Here is a 9,196-nt window from a genome sequence, read left to right as displayed (position 1 = left end):
AAATGGAGAGGGCTAGGATGCCCTGAGCTTGATGTGAACTCTCTCAGAAAGAAGCGAGCATAGAGCATGAGAAAGCCCCTGCAAAGAATATCCAAAAAAAAAGCCAAGAAGGGCAGGCAGAGGTGAACTATTTACCTCCTCACCCACAAGGAGAAACAGAAGGAACTTTGGAGCTCCTTGATGAAGTAAAGAAGAGGAACAACTGCCAGGTCATCAGTGAGAAAATGGCAAAGACTTTCTCCATTCGCAGGCAGGAAGTTGCACCACAAGCACCACAAATCTGTGACATAAGAGACCGATGGCCGGCTCTTTTCGATGCAACTCAGGTTAATCTTGTTTTATAAAATGGTTTGCAGTATGTGCTATGTCAGTCAATTTACTACATGAACAAATTGCACCTTTTTATTTGTATTTTATACAGATAAATGAAGAATTCAGAAGGATCACCGCTGGTTGCCTTGAGAGAACATTCATGGCAAAACTGGACCAGTATACCCCAAAAATAATGGCACTGGTGTCCTCAAGAGGAGGAGATTCAGCACATAAAGAACATGCTGCTAGAGGTATAAATAAATGTAACAAGGTTCATTTCAAATAGAAAGAAAAATCACTTTATTTTTAGGAGGTGTTGATGGGTTAGTTAAATAAATATTTCAATCAATAAATCATAAATTCATCTTTTTAAAGATTGTTTCATTTTCTTGTATTATTTTATTTACAGGACCAGTCGGTAGAAAGTAGGAGAGAAGCTGCAATCCGTAGCCTAATCGTGTACCTGAGAGAACAGGAGGAGGATCTCTTTAAAGAACAGCTGCTAAGTAATCCAACACTTCAACTTCAAGGATTTAACCTGGGCAGTATTTAGGGGTGGCAGACTGAATGACTGGGTGCAACTGAATGATAGGAACCAAAATCAGGACCATCAGTGATATATTCAGGAAGTTTGGTGAAAAGTGAAAGTTTTCTACGTTTTATCAGAACTTTATGGGCAGCGTTTGTTTGTCAAAAGTATGTCATTAAAAATGTTTGTTTTGCTACTAAACAGCCGTCCCCAAAGCCCACGTTAAATCCTGAAGTTAACCCAAGTGCAGATTCACTGTACATTATTCTTGTTTTTACATAAGACAAAAAACACTGATGTTGACTCTGATCTACTTATGCCAGAATGGTGATGAAGTGATGAAGATTGTTGTGAGCAGAGGGGCATCTGAACCAGCCAACGCAACAGTGGTGATTGAGGGAGCAGAAGTCCTGGATGGCCTGACTGTCCCAAGAGCATGTGCCTTGCTCATGGGACTAATGTATGCACTCAACCTGAGTTACCCAAAAGAGTTACCTGAAAAGCACTTTTGAGGTATTTCAAAAGATATTCCTTGAGCTGGATGCTCTGAGAGCAAGTCCCAAGGTAATGTCTCTAAAAGCTAAACTGCTGCACTGAAAATTAGGCTGCATTCTAATTTCACTGTTATGTTTAATGCAGTTTAATACAAGTCATTTCTTTGAAGGATCATTTTGAAGACTAGTTTGTCATTTTTTTTTTTTACTTTTGAGCTGTTAGCTGTCAATATTTAGACCTACATACATACGTACACATTTGATATATTCTGTGTTCTTTTTTGGAAGAAGTATGACTGCTATGTAAAATATGTTTCAATATTCGTCAGGAAGAAATATGTATAATATGTAATATTTGATTTCATGTCTTCATTTGGAGCTCCTCCATGTTTATTTGATGGTAAACAGTTGGACAAGTTGGCCATTATATGCAGTGGTGGAGTGAGTACACGACTTCAGTACTTGAGTAAGAGTACAAATCCTCCTTGTCAAATTTACTCCACTACAAGTAAAAGTAGCTCTGTCAAAATGTTACTCGAGTAAGAGTATGAAATCAATTTTCTACTCGAGTAAAGTACAAATCCTTAAAATCTGTACTCAAGTAAATTTACTCCGTTACTTTCCACCACTGATTATATGTAATAAACAAGTTTGACCATTAAACTGACTGAACTGTATTTATGTTCATAAAATTAATGTTATTGATAAAAAAAACAATTGAGAAAACAATTTGAAATATTTGTGATGAGGAATGAAAAACAAATGAGCTGGAATAGCTTAAATTAATTATATTGACAACTTCATTGAACTTTAACCATTTTATTAAAATTGAGTTGGTTCACCTGAATTGAACTTGAACCATTTTATTAAAATGAAGTTGGTTCACCTTAATTAACTGTTTGCAGGATGAAGTAAATCATGTCGGTTGTCCTTAAATAACTTAGTTAATAACATTAAAAGACTTGTTGGATTTACTGAAAGGTTTTAGTTGGAATTTCTTAAAAAGATTGACGCAAATTGTTACCTTCATTGAATTAAGCTGAGCCACTATATTTTTTTTTAGAGTGTATAGAACAGAAATATAAAGTGCTTGTTGAATTGCACGTTGCTCTCCTGCCTAAGAATAAAAGATAAATGATGACAGAATTACAGACTTATGACATACTACAATAATGAATTAGCAGTTATAATTTGTGGCTACCCAACTATGTAAAAATGCAACATTATAACATACAATAGATAATAACACACAACAAATCAGCAGCAGTGGACAAGTTAAAAATGATCACAATCAGTGGCAACGGGTTTGATTTTCCAAAGTTGAAGATGCTTGGAAAATGAAGCAATAGTGGGTAGATCAGGCACTTGGTGTGGAGTTCCAAGAATTTGTCGCTCCGTAGGAAAAAGTTGCTTGACCAAAGGTCCTTCTCCTTAAAAGAACAGTGGGTTAGCACAGCAAATCAGAGACCTTTTCTCCAAAAATAACAGGTGGACGAGAGCTTGGATGACTCTGACCTATCTCGCTTATGGGCGGTACAAAGTCAAAGTCTTCTTTTGGAAGCCTCAGTCCTCCTGTGGGCGTCTCTTTCCCGAGTGAATGGTCTTATATGGTAGAAGCACATGCATGCAGAAGCCAACTTTTAACATACACTTGCATACTTGCACTTAAGTGCGTTCACACTGTGTACAAGCAGAACAGAGACACCTAGTGCCAAAAACGCAGAACTACAGCACACAGACTTCCCACAATGCCATTTTTCTTAAAGGGCCATGACGCACTTTCCGGAAACGATGGTCGCAACATTCAGATGAAGCACGGACGGCCGGAAGCCCCGCCCGGCACGCTATAGAGCGGTTTCAAATAAAAGAGGGACGGCCTGAGGGCAACCTGCTTCTTACGCACTTTGAAGAAAATTGAACAAGTGTGAGTAGTAAGTACGCAAACTCTCTGTACTCTTTGTACACGCTATTAAAACATTATAATTGTTAAATGGCTTTAAGTGACCTTTAAACGGCATACATTGAGCTAGCTTAAGTAGCACACGGCCTTCAACTTCAGAGGCTCATATTCAAAAAACTAAAGCAGACAGCAGGCTGAATTCTATATAGTTTGAAAGCATATTGACTGCGCTTTCCCTCCTTTTTTTGTTTTACAGAACTCCCTTCTATGGCAGGAGGCTGGTCCACCGGTCACACCTGTAATTGATTGCAGCAGCTACTCACAGTGAACATGGCCACCTTGTGCCATGCCATTCTGCGCATGCGTCAGAGGATCGTTTGAGCTCAGACTTCCCAAGGCGAAGTTCGAGGGCGCCATGTTTTCACGGGAAGACAATGGAAGACGACGGAAGACTACGTGGACAGTCGTTTAACAAGGAAATTCATCGATGTGGAGCCATATGGGTAGGTCATATGCTTATCTGACTTGTTTTCTGTCACCTTTCCTGTTCCTGTTCAATGTTTACGTCAGTGTCATAATGTGACATACGCGACGTTAGCATTAGCTTACCTTTAGCCTGCCAGCCAGCTAGCTAGCTAGCGAGCTAGCTCGCTATCAACTGCGAGCTGTTTTCGGTTGCAGAACAGGAGATTTTTATGTTTATTAAATGTGTAAGGATTCGTCCCTTTTATATATGTTATGTGATTATTTTGGCAGCAGCAGTGTCCTCTAAGCCATGGGAACCGCGTGTAGCGCAAACATTTGTTGAAGTATGCTAGCGACCTGAGTCTTGTGGATACCGTCGGGGAGCGGGAGTTTTTGTTTGTGACAAGTATTCCATGGAAGTGAATTTTGGAACTTTAATTTCACCTATACACATACACCATCTCTAGACACCTGGGGTGAAGGACGCGCCACAGAGAGGCCGCCGCCGGGGTCAAGGTGGCCAACCCCTACAGAAGGTAACATTACAATATGTATATGGTTATTTGAATCTGGAAATGGCAGTTTAGCCTTTTAAGTTTTATTGATTTAAAGAGTTGGATAATGGAGTTCCTCAACGATATCCCGTTGTGAGGAAAAAAGAGTTTTGTTTAGGTTAGGTTTCAAGACACAGATGAAAAATGTGTATTAACCCATAGATGCATAAGTGGGTCAAAAATGACCCAGTCAGGTTGTTTTCTTGAAATATCTTCATAATGAATTTTTTTTTTTTATCATTTCATATTCCAGTTATTCCGAAAAAAACATGTTTTCAATATAATACCATTCAAATTTTTAACTTAGCTTTTATACATTTCAAGAAATATGGACTCTTATGGAAGAGTGTAGGGTCCAGTCACTCATGCATCTTAGGGTTAAGAACTAAGTTGATTTTGAGTGTTTTGTTTAAAAAAAAAAAAACAAAAAAAAAACCCAACAAATATTGTCAAGCAGCTTTGTCGTTTGGACTACTAACCATTGTGATGATTTTAGATTTTGTAGTTGCCATAATTGAAATGATTTCTCCATCCATTTAACAGAATGCTGAAGGATGTTGACGCTCAAGAATTTGGTCCCAACAGCTTAGACAAGGTAAGATTACAGTACAGCTGTTGAATGACACCAACATGGTTTAGTTATTCATTCATTTTCTATGTCTCTTATCCTCACTAGGGTGGGGGTATGCTGGAGCCTGATTTGGGGCGAGAGGCGGGGTACACCCTGGACCGGTGGCCAGCCAATCCCAGGGCACATACAGTGCATCCGGAAAGTATTCACAGCGCTTCACTTTTTCCACATTTTGTCAAGTTACAGCCTCATTCCCAATTGTATTAATTTAATCTCTTACCTCAAAATTCTACACAAAATACTCCATTATGACAATGTGAAAAAGTTTTTTTTTTACTTTTTTGAATTTATTAAAAATAGAAAACAAAAAAATCACATTTACATAAGTATTCACAGCCTTTGCCATGAAGCTCAAAATTGAGCTCAGGTGCATCTTTTTTCCACTGATCATCCTTGAGATAATAACTGTCTATATAAGGTCCCACAGTTGACTGTGCATGTCAGAGCACAAACGCCAAGCATGAAGTCAAAAGAACTGTCTGTAGACCTGCGAGACAGGATTGTCTTGAGGCACAAATCTGGGGAAGGATACAGAAACATTTCTGCTGCTTTGAAGGTCCCAATGAGCACAGTGGCCTCCATCCCTACAGTGAAGCATGGTGGTGGCAGCATCATGCTGTGGGGATGTTTTTCAGCAGCAGGAACTGGCAGACTAGTCAGGATAGAAGGAAAAATGAATGCAACAATATATAGAGATATCCTGGATGAAAATATTGCTGCATTCATTTTTCCTTCTATCCTGGCTGGTCGAATAATGGGGGCCACTGTGCTCATTGGGACCTTCAAAGCAGCAGAAATGTTTCTGTATCCTTCCCCAGATTTGTGCCTCAAGACAATCCTGTCTCGCAGGTCTACAGACAGTTCTTTTGACTTCATGCTTGGCGTTTGTGCTCTGACATGCACAGTCAACTGTGGGACCTTATATAGACAGTTATTGTATTTCCAAATCATGTCCAGTCAACTGAATTTACTGCAGGTGGACTCCAACTGAGTGTATAGTAGACACCAAACGTCCAGAAGGAGGCGACTGGCACACTAGTGTGGGAAGTCCATACCTGCATGAGGAAAGTGGAAGTCAAAAAATAATCATTCTAATAATACGATTCCCAATTAAGGGAATAAATCCCAGGTCTTTGGTTTAGTTATGAAATGTTGAATTCATTTCACAGGTGCCTCAACCTGTGGCTGTGTTGTGTTTTTGTGCACAGTCATCTGGAAGTAAATACAGCTTTACTACAAATGCAGTGAAGCTGTTCTGGTTTGAAATAATGTTTTGTAGAAGATGTGTTAAGATCATTTCATTCAAAGAAGGCCATCTTAAAAAAATACTACACAATCATATTGGAAAAGTGGTGTAGGTGGTAGCTTAAATCATGTAAATATTACTTATAATTTGCTCCAAATAAAGTCAGGGAAAACTAGTTAAACAATCCTGAAAAGCGAGTACATTTATATGGATTTTGAAGTAGATTCAAAGGTAGTTTGGGGTCAAATTTACTAGCAAAGAGTACCTCTTTCATTCAAAAAAAGTAAATTTGACCAGAGTATTTCCCAAGGAAAAGTTGCTTGGGAATTGTGCGTGCAAATTGTTACCTAGCTTTTCTCAAGTAAATGGCACTCCAAATTTTTTTTCAGTGTACTGCCCAGTGGACCGCGACCTCCTCCAGCTGTTTTTGGGAGTTCTTTTGTCTCTGGACTGCTCCATGGTATGCCTTCTGCCCCTATCGCCTTGCTTTTCCTTTTTTGGACTGCACTAATGAATACAGATATTCTGGCTGCCACATGAATTACATGTGCAGCATTCTCCATCCATTTAACAGAATACTGAAGGATGTTGACGCTCAAGAATTTGGTCCCAACAGCTTAGACAAGGTAAGATTACAGTACAGCTGTTGAATGACACCAACATGGTTTAGTTATTCATTCATTTTCTATGTCTCTTATCCTCACTAGGGTGGGGGTATGCTGGAGCCTGATTTGGGGCGAGAGGCGGGGTACACCCTGGACCGGTGGCCAGCCAATCCCAGGGCACATACAGTACATCCGGAAAGTATTCACAGCGCTTCACTTTTTCCACATTTTGTCAAGTTACAGCCTCATTCCCAATTGTATTAATTTAATCTCTTACCTCAAAATTCTACACAAAATACTCCATTATGACAATGTGAAAAAGTTTTTTTTTTTACTTTTTTGAATTTATTAAAAATAGAAAACAAAAAAATCACATTTACATAAGTATTCACAGCCTTTGCCATGAAGCTCAAAATTGAGCTCAGGTGCATCTTTTTTCCACTGATCATCCTTGAGATAATAACTGTCTATATAAGGTCCCACAGTTGACTGTGCATGTCAGAGCACAAACGCCAAGCATGAAGTCAAAAGAACTGTCTGTAGACCTGCGAGACAGGATTGTCTTGAGGCACAAATCTGGGGAAGGATACAGAAACATTTCTGCTGCTTTGAAGGTCCCAATGAGCACAGTGGCCTCCATCCCTACAGTGAAGCATGGTGGTGGCAGCATCATGCTGTGGGGATGTTTTTCAGCAGCAGGAACTGGCAGACTAGTCAGGATAGAAGGAAAAATGAATGCAACAATATATAGAGATATCCTGGATGAAAATATTGCTGCATTCATTTTTCCTTCTATCCTGGCTGGTCGAATAATGGGGGCCACTGTGCTCATTGGGACCTTCAAAGCAGCAGAAATGTTTCTGTATCCTTCCCCAGATTTGTGCCTCAAGACAATCCTGTCTCGCAGGTCTACAGACAGTTCTTTTGACTTCATGCTTGGCGTTTGTGCTCTGACATGCACAGTCAACTGTGGGACCTTATATAGACAGTTATTGTATTTCCAAATCATGTCCAGTCAACTGAATTTACTGCAGGTGGACTCCAATTGAGTGTATAGTAGACACCAAACGTCCAGAAGGAGGCGACTGGCACACTAGTGTGGGAAGTCCATACCTGCATGAGGAAAGTGGAAGTCAAAAAATAATCATTCTAATAATACGATTCCCAATTAAGGGAATAAATCCCAGGTCTTTGGTTTAGTTATGAAATGTTGAATTCATTTCACAGGTGCCTCAACCTGTGGCTGTGTTGTGTTTTTGTGCACAGTCATCTGGAAGTAAATACAGCTTTACTACAAATGCAGTGAAGCTGTTCTGGTTTGAAATAATGTTTTGTAGAAGATGTGTTAAGATCATTTCATTCAAAGAAGGCCATCTTAAAAAAATACTACACAATCATATTAGAAAAGTGGTGTAGGTGGTAGCTTAAATCATGTAAATATTACTTATAATTTGCTCCAAATAAAGTCAGGGAAAACTAGTGAAACAATCCTGAAAAGCGAGTACATTTATATGGATTTTGAAGTAGATTCAAAGGTAGTTTGGGGTCAAATTTACTAGCAAAGAGTACCTCTTTCATTCAAAAAAAGTAAATTTGACCAGAGTATTTCCCAAGGAAAAGTTGCTTGGGAATTGTGCGTGCAAATTGTTACCTAGCTTTTCTCAAGTAAATGGCACTCCAAATTTTTTTTCAGTGTACTGCCCAGTGGACCGCGACCTCCTCCAGCTGTTTTTGGGAGTTCCTTTGTCTCTGGACTGCTCCATGGTATGCCTTCTGCCCCTATCGCCTTGCTTTTCCTTTTTTGGACTGCACTAATGAATACAGATATTCTGGCTGCCACATGAATTACATGTGCAGCATTCTCCATCCATTTAACAGAATACTGAAGGATGTTGACGCTCAAGAATTTGGTCCCAACAGCTTAGACAAGGTAAGATTACAGTACAGCTGTTGAATGACACCAACATGGTTTAGTTATTCATTCATTTTCTATGTCTCTTATCCTCACTAGGGTGGGGGTATGCTGGAGCCTGATTTGGGGCGAGAGGCGGGGTACACCCTGGACCGGTGGCCAGCCAATCCCAGGGCACATACAGTACATCCGGAAAGTATTCACAGCGCTTCACTTTTTCCACATTTTGTCAAGTTACAGCCTCATTCCCAATTGTATTAATTTAATCTCTTACCTCAAAATTCTACACAAAATACTCCATTATGACAATGTGAAAAAGTTTTTTTTTTTTACTTTTTTGAATTTATTAAAAATAGAAAACAAAAAAATCACATTTACATAAGTATTCACAGCCTTTGCCATGAAGCTCAAAATTGAGCTCAGGTGCATCTTTTTTCCACTGATCATCCTTGAGATAATAACTGTCTATATAAGGTCCCACAGTTGACTGTGCATGTCAGAGCACAAACGCCAAGCATGAAGTCAAAAGAACTGTCTGTAGACCTGCG

The sequence above is a fragment of the Doryrhamphus excisus genome, linkage group LG5, assembly GCF_037039965.1.
Source record: "Doryrhamphus excisus strain RoL-2023G ecotype Guam linkage group LG5, RoL_Dexc_Guam_v1.1, whole genome shotgun sequence".
In the NCBI taxonomy this organism is placed as follows: Eukaryota; Metazoa; Chordata; class Actinopteri; order Syngnathiformes; family Syngnathidae; genus Doryrhamphus; species Doryrhamphus excisus.
This window is presented reverse-complemented; position numbering follows the sequence as displayed.